Genomic DNA, 21,195 nt, shown 5'->3' on the forward strand with positions numbered 1-21,195 from the left:
GATTCAGGTCATGGATTTAAAGGGGACCAGGTTTGATCTTTGTAGAGATTCTCTATTCCATGATACATCAGTTTTCAAATATTTCAAAGCATCACATTTCTCAAGAATTTCGCTTCAATACTGTATTCGTTAAAAAAATTTCTTTTTGTTACTGTTGTGGAATATTTTCCATAATGTGGTATAATATACCAGAATAATAGACGTCGATATAGTTGTTATTGTATAATTATTTAAATGGTCCCATGAATGATTAATTATGATGAGAGGTGACACGAAGGCTTACAAACAATGAGCTTCCAACTCGGTTCCTGTATCGATTTTCGTTGAACTAACAATAAATGCCTGCGTTATTTTATTTTGTAGGTGAATATTAAAAGTACTAAGTACACATGGGTTTTATTGAAAATTGAAATTTCAGGCAGGAATCTCGAAAATGATTAAACGCGAATTTAAAAGGGATCCAGGGAAAAATGTAGATGGTTAAAATTAATGTAAATTTTATAGCCACGGTTAAAAAATATTCATATATTTATATACGTAAATTATCGTGAATAATAATGCTTGTACTAACCACCTGCAGTTTTAATTCAATTTTTCGACTTGCAAACGTAAATATCAATTTTACTTCAATGTTTCCTGCGCAATGATCAATCACAAAATGACGAGTGTATCGAGGTTTCCTCTCTGCCGCGATGCCGATATAATTTAGTCACGAGAGAGCTTCGAAAGAAACAATACGGGAAAAGGAGTATTTTTAAAGTCGTCCGTTATCGATCAATCTTCTCCCCGAAGCTGCAGGAGAACTCATTCTGTGCGCATGTAGAAGCAACGAATATCTCATAACTCGTGGAATAATTGAACTGGAGCACGTACATCTATCTTCTTATTAATTTTTAACCTGTTCGACCATAGAATACCGTGCCCCCTTTCAGGGACGCGACATGCTATAATTTTTAGCTCACGCCAAAAAAGAAAAGAGAGCCACTAGAAATATCTATCTGGCATAACAACAAAAGGGAATGTACGAATAATGGAAAATGTTCTGAAGTTGCCGAGATGGAACCATTAATTAATTCTCTAAGTTTTTAACGCAAAACTGAGCATTTGGTTCTCAGTGCTAATTTTCAATTTTCAGTGTTGAGCTCTCAATACTCTAATGCTTCATTCTGAACAGTCGATTCTCAGCTTTGAGCTCTCAGCCCTAAATTTTCACGTCCCAGCACTCAGTTCTGAACCAACAATTTCTAATTCCGACTAGCTACTGATTATTCACAAGAGAGTTAGTTCTCGACTCTCCTCTTTGAGCTCTCAGCTTTCAACCCTCCCTTCTCATTCTCATTCTCGATATTCTCATTTCCGATTCCAAGCGTCCATACAACTACGAGAGCGTCGATTCACGAGGTTCGGTCGCGGGTGTAATATTTTTCATGTCGATTTAAAAGCGATACCCGTCGCGAGCGGTTAGAACAAGACACGATCCGCTTCGATTGTCTCAAATTGCGGCTGTCCGGTGTAATTCGAAACCGATGTTCGAACAGCGCACGTAATGGGGGTCTCGAAGACACGTGATTCCTGGGTCCACAGGAAATCAGGGAGGAAGAAACGGCGACGTGGGAGAAGAAATAACAGTTCGCGGAGAGAGCTTTAAGATCTCTTCTCCTCCCTTTTTTTTTTCTCGTTTTTCCCTTTAAAATCGATACAGCGAATACGTAGTGACTCGTAAACGGCAGCACGTTCCTGATGTGAGTAGCTTCCGTTTTAATGATTCACGTCCTTCGTAACACAGCGCCCGTAAACCTGCGCGTATGGTCGGAAGCGTCACAGGAATATCAGATCTCGATTTCTGTACATTCGAAACTGGCGTTACGACGCGTTTGCTCTGCGAACAGAGTTTATATGTATAACCGTGTGCAATCTAGAACCATAACACGGGGCGTCTTGCCTGTTGAACGTCATACGTAACCAAGACCGTTGGAAATGTTATTTTTTACTAATGCGTTCTTGTTATCCTCTGAAATTGAGACAGAGTTAACAATACGAGGAATTTTCCTGATCGACGGTCGTGCGAACACAGTCGCGTCTACGTCGAGTTTTCACGCTAATTAGTCGATTATCGATTCGCAATTTGGGGACCTCACAAAGAATGCAGTTGCACGTTTCAATGCATTTTTCGTTTATTTTGTTGGTTTATTTCGATGAGATTTTGCTGAGAATACTTTAGCGGGAGTTATTAATTCTCATCTTTCGATTCTTGCTGTCAGGATGTAGGAGGGTGGATATTAGTATAGTATTATTTTTTTTTTACAAGATTTAATTTTATTTTTAACAGAACCGTTAAACCAATGAAGAAGCTGAGCTATGCTCGCAGTTGCGCATCGATAATATAAACAGCGCGTTATCCGATAGGTACTGTTACCGCCACTACCCAGATAAACGAACAAGTACGGAAATATATCCCTTTCATGGCTAGGTAAGGATTTCGCGCAAAACCCGAGAGCATTGCTCTCGACGTGGATATTTGCATTTGAAATGTTGCCCAGGAATAACATCACCCTCCATCCCTTCCTCCACTCCCAAGGTTATCCGAGAAACGTTTTTCGTTGTATCGTCCCTAAGTGACCGGATTTCCCTTTTTAATTAAAAGGTGATACCGTTACACGACGCGAAATTAATTATGAAAGTAGCGGTTGCAGCTGGTCGGGGTCACGCTGCTTAAGATCAAATTACATTAGCGTCGTTGTAATGTCACTGAAAGCAAACTGCCCCCGCGGTGGCGACGGCGCTACCCTCTCGTCCCTGTTAACGCGACAGACGCTTCGCAAATAAGCGGGGTGCGTCTTCGAAACGAATATTCACCGAGGGGATTTGAAAACTATTAACTCTGTCGTCGCGATTCGTTCTCTCGCAAATTAATTCAGGGTTTCCCTCCACCCGGAAATGACAACACCGCAGATCGCGTCTTTACGTTTGCTTTCTTTTATCGTTCAACGTAATAAAACTGAAGATGATTTTTTAAAGTGAAAACTGTTTGAAGATCACTCGTAAAATGGCGGTCTTTGTATTAACCTCTTGAGGGATATTGACATTGCGTCACGATTGTAGTATAAAATATGTCATATTAACACGCATTGCGTACGGCGCTTTTTTTTCCTGTGTACGTTCTCGTCTTTATCTCGTCACCCGTCCTCAATGAGTCAAAGTGGGACATTATGTTTGTACGTTAACACTAAACCTAGCATGATCAGCGAAATTGTTTTCCAGTATTTGTGTACAGTTCTTATATACAGTATAAAAATTGTACACAATTGTTTAAAATATCATTATTGGATTTCGAATCACGTGAAATATTTTTACTTGCAATTGAAAACTTTTTTTTACGTAAAATTTAATTCCCTTTTAGATAAAGCGTTAGCAAAATATTCACAAATAGCAAATACAAGCCTAAAAATTTCAAAATAGAACCCTCGTCGTTTCAACGATTTTTCCTTTTCGAGTTAATAACAAACATAAAGCGTCGGAAAGCAGCGTCGATTTTCCTTTTCGAGTTAATAACAAACGTAAAGCGTCGGAAAGCAGCGTCGATTTTCCTTTCTATTTTCAGCTGAAACGACGCGCCGTGAATCTGTTTAACGGAATTTGCCTAATTAACACGGCGTCGCTAACGAATTATTCCGGGGACGAGACGAAGAACGATTTAATTAAGGCTCAACAATCCGAGAGAAAGATTCGTTTTACGATTACAATCTCGCGATGGTTTTATCGACCGGTCAATTATGTGCTCGTGCCGTCAAGCCAATCCAAAGTTGACGATTACACATTAAAACGTATTCATGATAATTCTCTACCGCGAAACGAGAGAGTATTATGCTGAATTTTCGATCGTCGAGTGGTCCTCGTCCGCAGTGGAGTGATCGTGTTATTGTCGAGTATTTATAAGCTTTTATCGTGTTTTCGCGAAACAGAGCCGGAACATTTTTGCTCGAATATCACTCCATTTGTTTTTACAGACACATAGTTATACAGTAAAGTTTCTATAAATGCTTATTTTATCGGACTCAACTGGTGTATTTCTGATAGAGTTTGTACATTCCCTGATGTTTTGCGGACAAACTTCGAACGATCCGTAGAGAAACAGGAGGGTCGGTGTAGCGGCAAACTACGTACAACTAACAGTATTGTTTCGGAGAATACGCACACCAAAAATATAGAAAACATTACACATGTTTCGTGCTTTTTCCACTAATCTGTTCGGCTTCTCGCTTTCACGGACCTCCCACTCCTTTTCGGATCTCTCTAATGCTCTAAATTACAAGTTATTTGGGTTGCGCTGCCTGGGTTAATATTTGTAAATGTTCTCAGTGATATTATCTGGTGTAACTTGTACCAAGTAATTAGAAGACAGTAAGATTGACGGGAAACAGATAATGATACATCACTGTCAATGTTCCCCAACGCCGTTGCGAGTAGAAATAATGAGTAATAGACAGCCGCGTCAGCCAAGTTTCTCACTCGATCTCACGCGTAACCGATACATCTTCGAAATCGATTTTCTCGCGAACGAAAAGTTGTATGGAAAATTGTATCGGACATTTCTTGTTCCTTTTTGTAGGGACAGTCAGATATTATCGGGTTGCGTTACGAATTTCGGTCTGGTCTGCATGGTAACGAGGGATGAAGCGATAGAACCGTTTTGCTTCCAGCGGGAACCCTTAACGACCTTGTTTACCTTTAATTCCTGGCTTCAATTCACCTACCAAATACACTTTACCACATTACTACCAAGTACCTTGACTGTTTAACCCACTATGGATGTAACGTCCAGGCCACATGGTAATATATAATAATATTTCACTAAATAATTTTAAATTGTTAACGAGATGTATACTTATTAAATTGTACAATGTCTCTGATAACGAATAACAATGAGGATATTCATGTATTTATATCCCCAGTCTATTATTTTTCCTCGTTCCAACGCCTAGACGAGGTTCGAGGCAAGTACGCCCTCCTCGAACACTGATCAATACTACCTCGAACACACCTTTCGCGTTTAAAGGGCTGACTCGACACGGGATATCGATGAATAGTTCGATCATCATCGGACGTCTCGTAATTCCATGAATAGTTTCCCTATTCGGTGGGGGCCGGCGTTTCCTGCGATTTATAACGACAGCTCGCGGTATTCATAAATGCAGGAGATGCGGCACACCCACGCACCCTGTTTCACCAGGCCTCGTTGATGTATACACGTGCATACCGGAGAGGTGCGTAATATAATGGTCGCAAGATTGGCCTGGCTTCACGACGCCATTACGTATTCGTTGACAGGGTGTTAAAAGCGAATCTTGGACATAAGTAGCGATGGGATCGAGTTCCGTGGGCGATCGGGAATTGATTTTGTGGAAACTCGGTGTTTGTTTAGGCACGGTTAACACGACAAATATTCTTGAAAATTTCTAATAGGAGTGAATATTATTTAGACTATTGAAACCTACATGTTTATTTTTGTAACTTCATCAAAAGTCATGAATTTCATTTGAATTCGTTTCCTTTGTAGCTCAACTTTCAGAATTATTTTTTTTCGGGCTTCTTCGGGCTACAACGAATATATGGCTTTAGTGATATGGTATACCGCAGTTGCGTGGTTAGATTAGAAAAAATTTGTAGAATCGGTTAAATAGTTACAGAGATTACCTCCTACGCACAAACAAGATTTACTTCTTTGTAGTATTAGTACGGATAAAGAACCATTTAGCGAACGGGTACCCTCATGCGAGTGGGCTCAGAATTCTTCTTCCACTGAAAACCTAGCTGAGGATCTCTCTTTCTCGACTGAAATTAAGCTTAGGATCCTTCTTCTTCCACTGAAAATCTAGCTGAGAATCTCTCTTTCTCCACTGAAAATGTAGCTGAAGATCTTTCTCTCTTCCTGAAAATCTAGCTAAAGATTCGAGCATGCTCGCCAGGTCCTCGATCCCATCGCTACGTAGGAAACGTTAGCGGTTTGAAATTCTCTGATTGTCGGTTCATGAATGTCAACCAATGTCTCGTCAAAAGGCGCGGTTATCGAGCATCGACGATTCCGCGAGGCACTTATTATTGGTTTTCTTATTACCGCGCGTTTCACAACCAAATGGTCTCGTGAATACGGAATTCCGAACGTAGCGGACTTGGAAACTCGGATACGGGACAATCCACTATGGAACGATTCCTCGCATTTTTGTGCATTCATGAGAGAAACGTTCCTTTTGCAGTCGTGATAGATATTTGAACGCTGGGCCCGCGACACGGCCATTATTGCGCCGCTGAACGCATGGTATTGAATTCGCGGTTAATATCGCATTGGCCACGCGTGTACGGGTCGATTTTGGAAACTGGGTCGAACGGTTCTTGCGATACTTTCTTGAATTTTATTGAATAAAACTGGTCAGGAAGCTTGGCCAGAATTTACTCCCTTTATTTATTGTATTTGTGGAATTTCTGTTTAGAACTCCTCCGAGCCCAGTAGTGTGTGTTAAACTAGTTATGTGTGTAGGAATCTTTTAATTTGACAAATAACAAACGACAGGAAAAACGAGGTATTTACACGAGTAAACGTGTAGTACATTCATCTATTAGTTTTATACTTCCATCTTTTTATTATCTTTTATCATCTCTTTTTATTCAGCTCTTCGAAGCTGTCAAAAAAAGAACCGAATGGAAACCTTTTTGTAATGGGAGAAAACATCGATAGGAAATGTCGGAAATAAAGTAGGACACCCAGTCAAGCAATGGATCACGTAAAAGGTATTCCAGGGGGTGTTACAAAGGGATCAATTTTGAAATTGCAACAGAAATCAGACCAGTTTCCGAAACATCGCGTTCCCAATGAGAATTAAATGCGAGGAATTAAGTGGATCGAAATTGTTTTTATGCCTCGTTACATTTATTCCTTCGAAGTGTCCCCTGACGCTACTTTTATTCCCATAAATACTCCAAGTACATTTCCCAGCTCTTATAACATTTAAATCCGTTTATTCATTTGTACGTTTCCTCTCGGTAACACAATTTCAATAGAGACTCGGAATTTAAGTAAGAATGGTTGAAAAATGTTTAGGAAACCTCACCTTGGAACGCATGAATCACCCAGAACGACTGGCGAAAACACTCATGAATACATATGCAGAATTTAAAGCTCTGATCCTAGATATAAGAACGTATAAATCAGTTCGTGCAGTTCCTTTATATCGTAGCTTAGGGTTTTATTCCACGATTCATTCGTAATTTAAATTCAAAGGAAACAAGGGATTCGAGAAACATTATTTCATAAATTCAGATCTTGGACATTTAAAGAATCGTGGATGATGCACACTCGGACCCTGAACCTTTACAGAATTCTAGATGATGCATATTAATTTTCAAAGCCTCTTTTAAGAACGCTTCCTATTCTCTGGTCGAATACGAAAACGTACAGAACGGATACGGAAACATAACGGGGCTAATTACGTCAACGTGTACGTGGAGGCTCCGCTAAGCGAACGTCGAAAATCTCCGTTAGTTGTTTTTAACAGCACAGGGTAGACGAAGTTGGGTTAAATTCGTAACAGACGCAGACGCGTGGGAAATGACGCTGGGTTTCTAGAACTCGGACCATTTTGATCACGTTACAGTTAATAACTTTATGCGTCGGTGAGAGTAATTAGATTCGTGGGTTATCATGAATAGCTTCCGGAAAGTTTAACCGCACGTGTGCAGGCTGCAGCGTGGCACGCGAGTGTGAGTGTGCCAATCACGAAATTTACATAGGATGAAAAGGTTACTTCATCGGTGCCAATCTAACGGGGAACTTCACTTCTCCGAGATTCTCCAATACCTGTCCCCGGGGAAACTCCTTTCCTACTTTGTTCCCAACAGGAATCTCCGATTTCTCTTTATTTTCTTTATTTTTCACGTTTATCCTACTTAATTATAATAAAAGAGCAGGTGCTCTTCCTTCCCCCAATTTACAATTTTTCAAATTCCATTCAGATGGCCTACTCCATCCTTGATTGAAATCTTCCACTTTTTCAATTTTTTCTATTTCCCACTTTATTATATGTAGCTATCACAATAGATCAACAGTTCTTCCTTCCGCCTCAATTTTCGAAATTTTATTCGGATGTTCCAAACAAGTGTCCCACGCGTTCCTGTCGCATCGATTTTCGATTTAGCGTTCGCGTATAGGACGTAAATCCATTTACGATCATCGGGCTGTGAAAGTCACGCCTAACATACCGAAACCCTCTGCAGACATGCCAGAACTCAATTTCTGTCTTTCAGCTATCGCTGTTACCGTTATTGACGTCGTTTCCATGGATTCAAAACATTTTTACAGAGGATTTTTACAAGCATCAGAAAGCCTATGTTAGTCCCTAGCCTCGTGCAGACTTCAATAATAATAGTAACAATATTGTTATGTTCCACTTTTCAAAGTCAATAAACTTCTTAGCTTCGTACAGACTGGAATCCTAATAATAATAAAAATAACGATATTGCAATTTTCCACTTCGCAAGGTCAATAAATTCTTTAGCCACGTGCAGACCTCGATGATAATAATAACAATATTGTAATGTTCCACTTTTCAAAGTCAATAAACTTCCTAGCTTCGTACAGACTGGAATCCTAATAATAATAAAAATAACGATATTGCAATTTTCCACTTCGCAAGGTCAATAAATTCCTTAGCCACGTGCAGACCTCGATAATAATAATAATGATACTGCAATTTTCTAATTCCCAAAGTCGATAAACTCTACCAAACTAGAAACGCGTTTTAATTCTCTAGTATTCTTCTTATCCCGTCTCCGTAATTCGCGCAGAATTTCTAATGAAATACGGACGTGTATCCAGAGAGTTTTTTTTTTTCGACGTTCCCCATGAAATTTTTACCAGCCTCCCACGTAATATGCAAGTGTCGCGTCGCTTCGGGACGAAAGTAGAATTAAAATTACTTTCACGTCTGGCTTCCATACAGCCCTCGGCGCAAGGACGATTTCTCGTGGAAATTCGCGGCACTTGGTTTGCAAAAATATACTATTCGAGTTTCCATCGGTGCCTCCCTTTCGCGACGCATGAAATATTCCCTTTTGTTCGGGAACTCGAAACAACGAGCATCGAAGACGTCATACGAAAATGGTACGTTCGCGGATTTCTACGTTCCGAGATTACGCGCGATCCTACGCGACATGATCCAATAAAGGGGAGAGCTTTCAGGCTGCAGCAAATTGTCGGGGTGTACTTGCCGCAATAAAAGGGCTGAACTCGCTGAACGTACGTGGAAATGGGATTTTTACGGCGGGCTTCGTCTTTCTGATTTTGGAGGATAGTGGATTCGCAACAGTGGAAAAGTTAGGGGCTCGGGGGATGACCTACATGCGAGATCTTGACAGACACACTCGAGTGGATAGGAAGAACCGAGTTCTTTATTTAATGTACAAGATCGGTAGTTGGAGAACGTGTATTTCAGAGAAAGGAAATTTCCAAGCAGACGATACGTCAATTATCCAACTCGAAACAAAATTAATATCTTCTAACATCGAAACGTACAGTCAATCCCATAAATATTCGTACCCTATGTGCCTATTAAACGTGTCTAAATTGAATAGTAGGTTGTATGTTTCCAAATAAATTTTTCATTTTTTTTTATTTGGAAACGTAAAACTGATGATTTTATTTAAAAAAATTTCTTCGACAGACGTACAAGGTACGAATACTTACGGGACTGACTGTAGATGGTCGAAGATTCGCGAGAAAAATTAGAGACAATTTCAGAGAAGCCCCGTTTCTTGTTGCTGCGACAACGAAAGAATGCTTTGAATAATTTTCTTTTAATTGTGTTTTATACGAAGTCCCTCCTAGGAAAGAGGAAGGGATGTTCCGTCAAAGGGATGAAAACGTTCCCGCGAGTAAAGTATTTAAATTGGAGGCAAAAAGAAATACAATATTCGTTGATACAAAGGAAGACTTAGTTTTTTTCCGGCATCGAAACGAAGGTACACACAGCAATATTGATTTCCGGCATATGCAAAACTGGCGCACGTAGAGCTACCTTGTGCAAACACAAATCGTTTCATTTATTTTCCATCTTTATTTAACGCTCTTGCGAGCTTTGTTCTGTTTTCATTAATTTGCTTCTAAAATATTCTGTCGTGATAAGGAATGAAAATAAAATGGAAAAGGAACTATAAACTCTAAGCAAAAGATTTTATTGATCAAATTGAATTTCTGCAAGTTTGTTCGAATATTAATTTGAAAGGGATAAACATAATAATCGATTCCACTCTTTGGTTGACAAATGTCTGAGACAATTCTTGCGAAAAGTAATGCGACTTTATTCGAAAGACTCTGGGAGAAAGTTTTGATCGCTTTCGTCCAGCAACTTTGTCAACCTGAATTCAAATGAACTCGTCTGCCCAAAGGAAGAGAAAGACGCGTTCGTAGATGGTGGACGCAGAAATATTGAACGCGCGACAGGGTGCTAGAACGGAGAATAATAAAGGGAGTTCGTTGTTTATTGCAAGCGCATGCATTTCGCGATGTTTCTCAGTTGTATACCAAATGTTCGACCCAGGAGACCCTTGTCCGTTAGAAAACCGAGAACAATATGGTCATTTTGCAGTCGTTCCTAACCACCCCAAGCGTTTTCTTCGCATAAATTCTTACCAACCCCCGACGACGTGCAATAGCGCACCTACGATAAATCCATTCAACGAAGTTTCAGCCCACGGTTACTGCCTCGTATAAGTATCCAGACAGTTTAGCAACTTGGTCTATGTAGCGTACTAACGACACTGTAATATTAAATTGCATAATACGGTAAAATTTGCAGGACGATGTGACGTGAAAAATTAAATTACCATCATGCTGGAAAATGAAAGGGAAATCTGGCAAGATATTTATTATTTAATTCTATTGAAATTTAACATAATTAGATTGATATATCATATATGTATGTAAAAATCGAAGCCCTGACTGACTGGCATCTCAACGCCCAGGCTAAACCCTTGAATCTAGAATGCTGAAAGAGTGAAACTTTGTGGGATGACATGTTGGGTTAAAAGCATTGCACGGCACATAATAGCAATGAAAATTGGGATGGGGGCCAATTGCCTATCCTTATCCAGCTCGACCCTTTAAACCCATTTAAAAGACTCCCATTAGATGGCGAGCTTTCTGTACGTAAGGGTCCCTGATCAGCCTAAAAATCGAAGAGAATGCGAATAGAATTGGGATTTTAGTGAAACATCGCCAATGGTCGATAGTCTCGATCGGGCAGCAATTGTAATTGTGTTTATACGTAGATCGAGAAGGGGGTTTGGTCTAGCAACGACGTCGTTCGAGGATGCTCGAGAAGAACCCTCGGTTACCACTAAACGACATTTTAGAGCCACTCGGCCATGGAAAGAGCCACTCAAATGCCGTTTCCGGTTAAATTAATTAAGGCGCTATGCTTTCGCGGGGCTTAACGAAATCATCCGCCTCGGAACACTCGCTCAACAGTGTGTTCGAAATACGTAATAACGTTTCGACGTCGATTAACGTCGTTAAAGCGACCGTGAAAAATACCAGGAACGTTTCGCTCCTTCCGCCACTCAAGAGTAACCATCCATAATTAATGTTTTCCTCTTTTCGAGAAAGCTGAGATTTTTAAACATGATGTACCGCGTGACCTTTTCCCATTTGAAGGGACGAGTTTCGAAATTGATCGCGAAATTTCTCGGTGCGGTTCGAGCCTCTTTCGCTAGAAATGGAAAAGGGGGTTGCCGTATAGCCTAAAGTCTCAGCCTCGGTTAACTGTAAGAGGATCTATTTAGTTTCCGCGGGAATGCGTGTGCTTTTGAGGGATCAGTGGCAGCGTGCACTAATGAAAAGGCTGGAAATACGCCGCGAGACGGAAAATGAGAGGAAACTGGTTTCTTGTAAGGAATTTTTTACGGAATTGCTTTTTCTTTGGACAGGCGATAATCATTGCTAGGATTGCAGACGTATTAAAATAATGTTCATTCGACTATTAAACGAAACGCAGCTCTGTAATCTACAATATACAATCTTCCGAAATTAGGTTTCAGAATTTTCGCGACACGAATCCGGCAATCAATGTCGCTTCATGCCGTGGGGAAAAAAATAGAGAGCTGGCCAACTTTTAAATATTCATATATCTGTTGACACGTTGAAATATTTGTCAATATTTTACAGCCGTTCCTTCTGCCACTGGACCCATCCACCCCACCCCACCCCCCAAATATGAATAAATGCAAAAAATGTGTCAAACTGCCTTTTCGTTACCGAGAAGCTAAAGAATTTCTGACACGTAAATGTACATATATTTGGTCGACGCATTGAAATGTTTGTGAATATTTCACAGTCAGACATTTCCCACATTCCAGAAATATGAATAAATGGAAACAATTTGTTGGACTAACCTTTCGTCACGCGAAGAGCTAAAGAATCTCCGACTCATTGTTTGTATACATACACATAGATTTGATGGCGCGTTGAAACATTTCTCGATATTTCTCGGTCATTGTTATATTCCACAAATAGGGATAAATGCTGACACTTTACAAAACAGTACATCTCGTCAGCGTGAAACTGAAGAATGCCATCACTTTTTAAATCTTTAAAAAACCGATATTTTCATGCACATACTCCGTAATTATTAATTCTATTCAATCACTGACAAATATAAATTCCGTGCAAGTATTGCGAGGAAGAATTGTTATTCTACTTGCTGTTTACGGAGAAGTATATTTCACTATGGAATATCCTTTGTAACGAATTATCCATTTGTGATCGATTGTATTAAAGCGTTAAATCGTACCGAATGTGTTCGCGGTGTTTCAATTTGACGTTAGATAAATTGGTGGGTGGTTTTCATTTCCACGCGCGAGATGTGCCTAGGCATCAGATATTCCGCGAGTGACAACGATAAACGATAAGGACGATCGCATTAAATCGTTCCGAAAAGTGGGTCGAAACGACATTTCCGCTCGCGATATTCTCAGCGAGGAATCATCGGAATAATGATAGGGTCCAGAGCCGACTGCCAATAAAAGCAGTTTATGCAGAGTCAGATATTCGTGGTAATGTTTTCGAAAGATGGAGAGCCTGCATGAAATTTAGAGAAAAAATTGTATAAACTTCTAATTACTTCTTAATATTATTCTGAAATCTCCAGTTCATATTTTTGTACAGGGGCTGTGTTAAAATTAAAATATTGTAATATCGTGCTTCATAAAACTAGTGAAGTCAAGTGAAGTTTTGTTAAAATCCTCCATTAAATAAATTATAACAACTACCTTGACGTCGACGGGGCTCAGGTGCTCTTAAATCAGCAGTGTTTGCTGATAATAATAAGGCAAGCGCTGGGTGATTCAGGAATTCGATCTATTCCCAAACTGTAATTGCGTTAGATTAATTAAGGTTGCATTTACGGGTCTTCAAGTAACGAAGTACGAAGTCGAAATATTGTTATTCGACCAGAGGCCCTCCGGTTTATTTTAAATAGTGCGATAATCGTTATTTTATCAGGCGAACAGTTCGCTACCATATTTCATCGATATTACTTCAAAGTACATCGTGTGCCATCTTTGGCGACAGGTGTTTTATTGGATCCGTGGAGCATTTCGTGCTGGAATGTCCAATAAATATCGCCGTACCGAACTCCTTTCGTGGATGTATTAGCGAATAATAAATCTTATCAATTCCCCTCGCGTTAGCTCCCCCGCCCTGAAGCGGTGTAATCAAATATTTTATCGCCAACCGCCCTCTTAATTCTCTCGGAAGCCACTCGATGAAGCACACGGGGCGCTACAATCATAGAGGGGTGAAGTAATATACTCGGATAAATCTTGACGTTAAAGACTCTCTGAAATTTCACGTCGATGGTAATTATCGCGCAATGGGTTGGATCGTTGACGCTATTACTCTCTACGATTCTCTCTTGTTGGAGAACGTTCAATGTTTATTTACGGATATTAAAATGCGGAGAATTAGGCATCTTCGCAAAAATGCGACCGGGGAAAGAAACGTTAATCGGGGAAATTCCAAGTGAAAATTCCGACGACACTAAGGTTCAACGAAAAAGTAGAAGCACAACGGAATTTGACAAGTTATTTCCTTGCTGCCCTGAGGAGGCTGTCCAAGGTTCATTTGCAATGAAGACTAGGAAATATGGTTTCTTATAACGGAGAAAGACAAAAATATTTCATATGACTTCTTAAAATAATAACAGACTTCTTTTTTTTTATATCAGAGTTTAGATTATATTGACTTATATTCTATTGACTTTCTTGTTAGGTTAGCTTCTGTAGTTAGTTTGATTAATAGTGTAGGATTTGGAGACGGAGGACAGAGTTTATATTAAAAAGAGAAATATAAACAAGGTTTATTGACACTTTTTAACGTACAATACACACAAGTATAAAATGCCTTCGGCGGCACCGCTTTCCGCCGACTCGATCACTATACCGTTCAAATGTCAAATACCCACTGGTCTCACACAATGCATCACGCCGTGCGGCTTTTCGGCAACAATCCCAAAAACAAAGAGCGTCGACACGGTGGCGTTGCCGTGCCCCTTTTCATGTAGTATGTAGTCGATTTCTCCTATATTCCTACATTAGTTTGGGGTCCTTGAGGAATTTTATTGTGTTTTTCTTCGTCTGTCTTGGCCAAGCTTTCTACATTAAAATTTCATATAACCGGGAATGCCTCACACACGAACAATTATACCGTATTACTTCCAATTTGAATCAAAGCGTTCAAAAATACAGCTTTTCCGACGCTCCTCCGGAGGCCGTCAATTAGCGATTCAGGATATCGAAGTACGTAGTGCCTTAATGAATTTTACAAAGCCGACCCGACGTTTCCGGGGAATTAACCGCGTTCGCCATTTGCGGTTGCACTCGTGCGCAGTTTATCTCTGGTATCGGAGTGAATTAACGAGATCTGTAACCAGTAGTGTTTCGGCCTGACAATAATTATTCGGCAGACCTTAATTACGTAGCCGGGCAGAGGTACGTGACAGGGTGTTTACACGTTCGTTCACACACGGATGCACGCGTCGGTGGTTGCGGTCATGATTCGATACAGTTGAAACGGAAGTGGCGATCGAGGGTTTATTATTTCGACGCGGTTTCGTTTTGAAGTTGGGTGCAAGTTAAACAAATCGAATTAAAAGGAGCTGTTTCGAGATGGTCATGATCAAAAATATAATTTTAAACTTTTCTAAAAGTACAGACCCTCAGGGGCTGTAGCTACAGTCAGTCCTATAAGTATTCGTACCCTCTACATCTACTGAAAAAATTTGGCTAATTTAAAATATTTAAATGATAGGCTTCATGGTTCCAAGTTAATTTTTCATTATAAATATGTATAAGAACGAACCTCGCGCATGTATATATTTACAATTACAAATTTATTTGGAAACATGAAGCATCCTTCAAATTAAACAAATTTTCTCAATAAATATGGAGGGTACGAATATTTATTGAACTGACTGTATGTTTGATAATAGCTACAGTACGGGCTTAGCAATCCCGAGGTACCCGAGCTATAGGGGGTCGAGTAAGCCCCAACAGACTACATATCGGTATCCCTAATGGGAAAATTATGAGGTGAGGTATCTAAGCAAATGCAAATGCAAAGCAATGCAAATCAAAAATTAAGTGAATGTAAAGAAGGAGCAAATACAAGACTGGTACTTTAGGTGTCGTTAGTCATGTTATGTGATTTCACACTCTTATAAATAAAACTCGCTCGCTTTAAAAATACAGTCCTCCTGTTCTCACACACGTCCATAATAAATCGATACGTATACCTGCACATACATTCGTAATACTCGGTAAATGATTCTGACACAACGCTGACATCTCAATGAATTATTTCTCAGTAACGGCACGGTCAATAATTTTTATTTTTTTTTTTTTTTAAACAGTTTATAATTTCTGTAAAATTTTCAGCAAGTTCCTAAATTGCATTTTCACTTAAATTGAAAAAGTTCACGGCAACATTCTTTCATTTTTTATCTCGATTCTTTCTCTTATTTTTCTTTACTTCTACAGATTGAGGCTTCAATTAAATTTTATTTACTCGGTAGACGACATTGAGAGAATTTTTATAGTTAGGAGCATTGCTTATTTCTTTCTCGAAAACTTACTTTTAATGAATGTTTCTACTATATTCGATCCGAGGCATTCCTTTTCTTAATTAACAACGAACTTTTGTCTCGAAGAGAGCCGAGAGGCGTCGCGTTGACGAGAGAAATGTCAGCTTTGAGTCAAGAACTATGAAAAACAAGCTTGGAAAGGAATGTAAAAGAGGCGAAGAATATAGCAGACGCCATTCGTGTTTACTCGCCCGTGAAATTAGATCTGAATGTCTGCTTTTAAAGGAATAATATACAGCGTCCCACGGGAAATACCTTAATATCTATATTAAATAACATAAGAAAACGTTTCTGGCGAGAGTTGCGCTTCAATGCAAGGTAAACGTAATACTTGATCCTTTTATTACCATAATTATTGTTCAAATCAGCTAATCTGTCAGTAACAAGCATACAGGGTGTCCCTTAATTAGCGTAATTAGCGTAAAAATAAAATTAATAGCTCGCGTATATCGAAAGCATACGTCGAGCGATTTTGTAAAGCAACCATGAACGCGAGCAGTAGCAGAAGGGGATAAGCATCGCTATTCTCAGTTTACATCCATAACACTTGGTCCAATGTCCCACTTTTCTCGTTATACTCGCGTTGAACGCGAGAAGATTCCCGCATCAAATTTTATTTCAACAGCGAGATTAGATAAGATACCACCTGGTATCAGCCACGACATTCGCGGTATGCAAAGTACGAAATGGCGTCGAGATGCTCGCGATTATTCGCGGTCGTTAGGGCGACACCTCTCAACAAGCCAAGTGGAAAAGTTGCCGTTTCATGGTTCAGCGTTTTCTGAATGTTTTTAGTCGCGGGACACTTGCGATCCATTCGCGGAACACTTTCGCATCCGTGGTTGTTTTATTTTTGAAACGAAAAAGAAATAGTTGATGATGCGTTTTATTGTTCAAAGTAAAATAAGGATGCACGTATGCGAATGATGGAGCCTGAAGGAGAAAAGGATTGTAAATTTATTTTTGATCTCTCGAGGGATATTTTCACGTATGCGTACGTCTGCTTTCACTTAACTATCGTATTTATTTTATTACGATATGAAATAGTCCCATAAAAGATTCCATTTTTCCTGATCGATCAGAAGTTATTCCATTACATTTTGAATATTTCTAGTAAATCCTTTTACGATGCTGTCTCTGTTCTACTACTTTCCTGTACAAGTCTCGTCGCAACTCAATTGCTCGTGTCGTTTCGCTCGTGTATCAAAATTTAAACTCAAACGTTTGAAACGAAAATCCCCTCAATTTGATATCTTATCTCGTCCAGAGGATCGTCGATCCCCGTTCGTTACCATCTTACCTCTCTCATTCTCCCGGGTCGCGCCGATTCTATTTCTATTATCCTAATTTTATTTCACCGTTCCTTTCCTCTGCCTTTCTCGGCATTTTCCCAAAGTAGCTTCGCCTTCCCCTTCAATTACGCCCCAAAGAATTTCCCCGTCGAGCGAATCTTGCATCCAGCTCTCTTCGATTAAAATCTCGCTGCTTCCTCGCGACGAACGGGACAGTCTTTGACGAAGGAAAAAACGAATGAAAATGGAAGAAAGAGAGGCAACGTTCAGCTTTGCTTTGTTATGAATGGATAGGAGTTTGTAAATTAAGTGCTTCGCTAGGGAAAATTAAAACAACGTTGAGTTGTTCGCTGTTTCGTTAATAATACATCATTTTAATCATACTTGAATTAGATTAGAGTGCTAGAATACAATGGAATCCTTCAGAAAGGACACAATTGTTACGTTCTGCTCTGAAGTGAACCATAAGAAGTTACTCTCCTGTCGCAGAAAGGATAAATTAACGCTGAAAATTTATAACAGGACAGAGATAACAGAATCATATTTCTGAAATTTCGCGTGCATGATTTCCACGTTACAAATTTTCCCACGTGATTTTCGTCGCCTCGAACCTAGAAGCGATACTCTTCGCTCGGTCTCCAGCCACGGTAAATTGGCACGAAGCAACAAGTAAACTGTGTCAAACGTGAGAACTTCGTTCACGTGTGTTTCGAATTACAAGTTTAAATCGTTCCGATGTGCCATGGATCGTTTAAACGTCAGCAACGTAAAACGTGCTCCTTTGACGCATTGACGAAGACCAGTTCCCTAGTGACAAACAGGAGCGTGTCGCAGTACTAGAAATTCACGACAAGACACGATTCAGGAGAAATAATTCTTATCCGCACGAAATACTGGTACGCCGTGCAACAGGTTAAATCTGTTACCATATTCACGAACGCGAACTTGTATTTTTTCACCCTTAAACTTAAACTCCCTTAGAGCAGAGTAATCGTGTTATCCTAAGTTAATCGAGGTTCGAGGTGCGGCTTCCAGGGAGTTCCTCGAGTTCCTTAAAAGTAACAGCTTGGTAGACGGGAAGTGATACCTATGCTAAGCAAATAGGATACTCCTTCTCTTAAAAATAAGTTGGCAAGGTATCTTTCGTCCTGTATTATCAAAAAATTCTATTACTGAAAATTGTTAGAGATTAACATTTTCCACTGCGACCTTCGCTACTAAATCAAAACACAGGGTATTAGTGGCCTATATACATGATGCGAGGTGATGGAAAAGACACCCAGTTAGTTGCTCTGCGAATGCCCGTATTTAATAGGATATCGCCAGAGGTGGTTTGGAGTAGGAATTATTGACGACGCTGAGTTTCTCCACGAGGGTGGAAAGCATACTGACCTACTGCGGTAAACTGAGAGTCACACTCACCTCAGAGGACTAACTAAAGGGTTAGGGATTCTATGAAGAGAGCTCAGAGTGGATCTCAGCTAAGCACTCCAAGTAGAAGTATATCGTATTTGTAATTAATTTCTACTTGGCGTGCTCAGCTCTCCACTGAGCTTCCTCCGTTGTAGAAATTAATTACAAATAGAATATAATACACTTCAATTAATTTTCCTCCCTAACGTGGAAGTTCAGGGCGAATACAAGGGCGATACAATGGAGAGAGCTCAGTGTCCCTCAGCTAAGCACCCACAAGTAGAAATATATTGTATTCGTAATTAGATTCTACTTAGGGTGCTTGGCCGAGGGACACCGAGCTTTCTCTATTGTTAAAGTTAATTACAAATTCAATATACATTTCCCACTTAATTTACCTCCCTAACGTGGGAAGTTAAGGGCGAAAGGTAGCCGTCATCCCCGAGATACGGCTACCGAGTCCGTTCGCCGATGAAAAAAAAAAGAGGTTTACGTACAGGAGAGTGTCAGCGACGAGCCACGGTGTGATTTATTGCCAAAGTTCAACACGACTTTTTTCCCCCTCAACGCGAAGGAATATTTTTCACGCGTTATCGCGGTCCTCGCGTTCTTTTTTTTTGCGCGGGACATCCCAAGGTGGCGCTTGTTTTTTTACGACGGGAATCGAGTTCGGAATCCCGACGGTGGAACAGGAAGTAGTTCGTTGGTTTCGACGGAATGACTCTCGGTTCGAGGGGCTGAGAATGGGGTAATAGAGAAAGAGCACACCGTGGTTAAGTGAGCGATAGCGACGAGTGGAAAGCACTTCTACCGACATTCCGACACTCATGCCCCCCCCCCCCCCTGTATGTCGATGAAACGTTGGTAAGCCTCCAAGATAGATCCTTGTACGAGATGACACCTGCGGGAGTTCGTTTCCGATACGAGCAATTCCTTTTAAATCGAGGACACCGAGTGAATCATCACCCTTTGCGACCAGAGACACATCCAGCGTGGTGGATCGCTCAAGGGTGTAGTTGTTGTGGGCAAAGTTCAAGAATTTTTTCTCGAGATTTAAGTGCGTATTTTGATCTAAAACAAAGCGTAAGTTTTTAGTAAGGGTAGTGGACTTGATGTGTAAATTTTTGTCGTTAAGATATATTTAAAATTTGTCGAGCTACAGCAGATCTTGACTCGAACTTTTCCTAGCGCAGTCAGGTGTAGTCTTGACCTTATCTATCGCAGTTGAATATGAACTTGATTATATTTGTCGTGATCAGATGTAGATTTGACATTATGTATCAGTCAAATATGAACTTGTCCCTATCTGTTGTGGTCGAATGTAGACTTAACCCTATCTGACCAAACGCGGTATTTTATTAAGAAAAAATTTTTATTATTAACTTCAACACTTGTCCTGTAAGATTACACTTTGTCTTCGATCAAAACATGCATTTAAATCTCGAGAAAAAATTCTCGAAGGTCGATCAATTTCTTCTGCCCATGCATGGGTTTCTCGATATGGGCGGTGTCGATCAGCTGGAATGGGTGCAATTAACTCGAATCGGTGGAAGTGTTTCCAATGACGGGAAATAGTTGCTGTTCTTTTCGCCTGACGTGCGGAATTTTCCTCTCGTCGTTTCGCGCAATTTCTGCAAGCATTGTACTGCGAAATAAATTGGTTATGCATATATATCCTTTGACGATACGTTCATTATTCGCGTGCACGCGTTCGAAATTAATCTCCCCTCCGACCAGTTGAAAGAGAATAATATCAGGACGAAATAATTTAATGAAACCGAGCTTTTCGAGAATCGTATATCAAATATTTCGACTACCGTCCCCCGTAGTCCTCTACATCACTCACGTTCAAGTTCCCCTGGAATTGCTCGTTTGTCAAAAATTCACGCGAGGATATGCTCGGACGGAGGTGAGTGTATTTCATTTTCGTGGAACGAGGAGCAAAATAAAATTCTGATCGATGCTGGTGAGAAACCAAATAAACAAGGTTCGGTGGTCGGTAGGAGCGTTGTTATTTAGAAAACAATATCCTTCCTCTGGTTCAGATATTCAATATGCAAAAATAAAATATAGATCGAGGCAGAAGCTAGGTAAGAATTGAGTCAAATTGCAGACAAACAAATAAGATTAAAGGTAAAACAAAATTGCAATACTGATTCATTAGTTATAAAGCTCTGATAAAGCAGCGCTCATAAAAATAAGAAATACATAATATTCAAGGCGGGAAGGGGCAATAATCATTTTGTTAAAAAGAAGCACACACACACACACACACACACACACACACACACACACACACACAC

General features: G+C 40.0%; 1 protein-coding gene across 3 annotated transcripts in view; it reads left to right on the forward strand.

Annotated features, from left to right (window-relative positions):
- The window catches only part of LOC128891647 (diuretic hormone receptor), a 54,813-nt gene that overhangs the window by 4,657 nt on the left and 28,961 nt on the right, over positions 1-21,195 (forward strand). The window lies entirely within an intron of this gene.

The sequence above is a fragment of the Hylaeus anthracinus genome, unplaced genomic scaffold (assembly GCF_026225885.1).
Source record: "Hylaeus anthracinus isolate JK02 unplaced genomic scaffold, UHH_iyHylAnth1.0_haploid 12002, whole genome shotgun sequence".
NCBI classification, from domain to species: domain Eukaryota; kingdom Metazoa; phylum Arthropoda; class Insecta; order Hymenoptera; family Colletidae; genus Hylaeus; species Hylaeus anthracinus.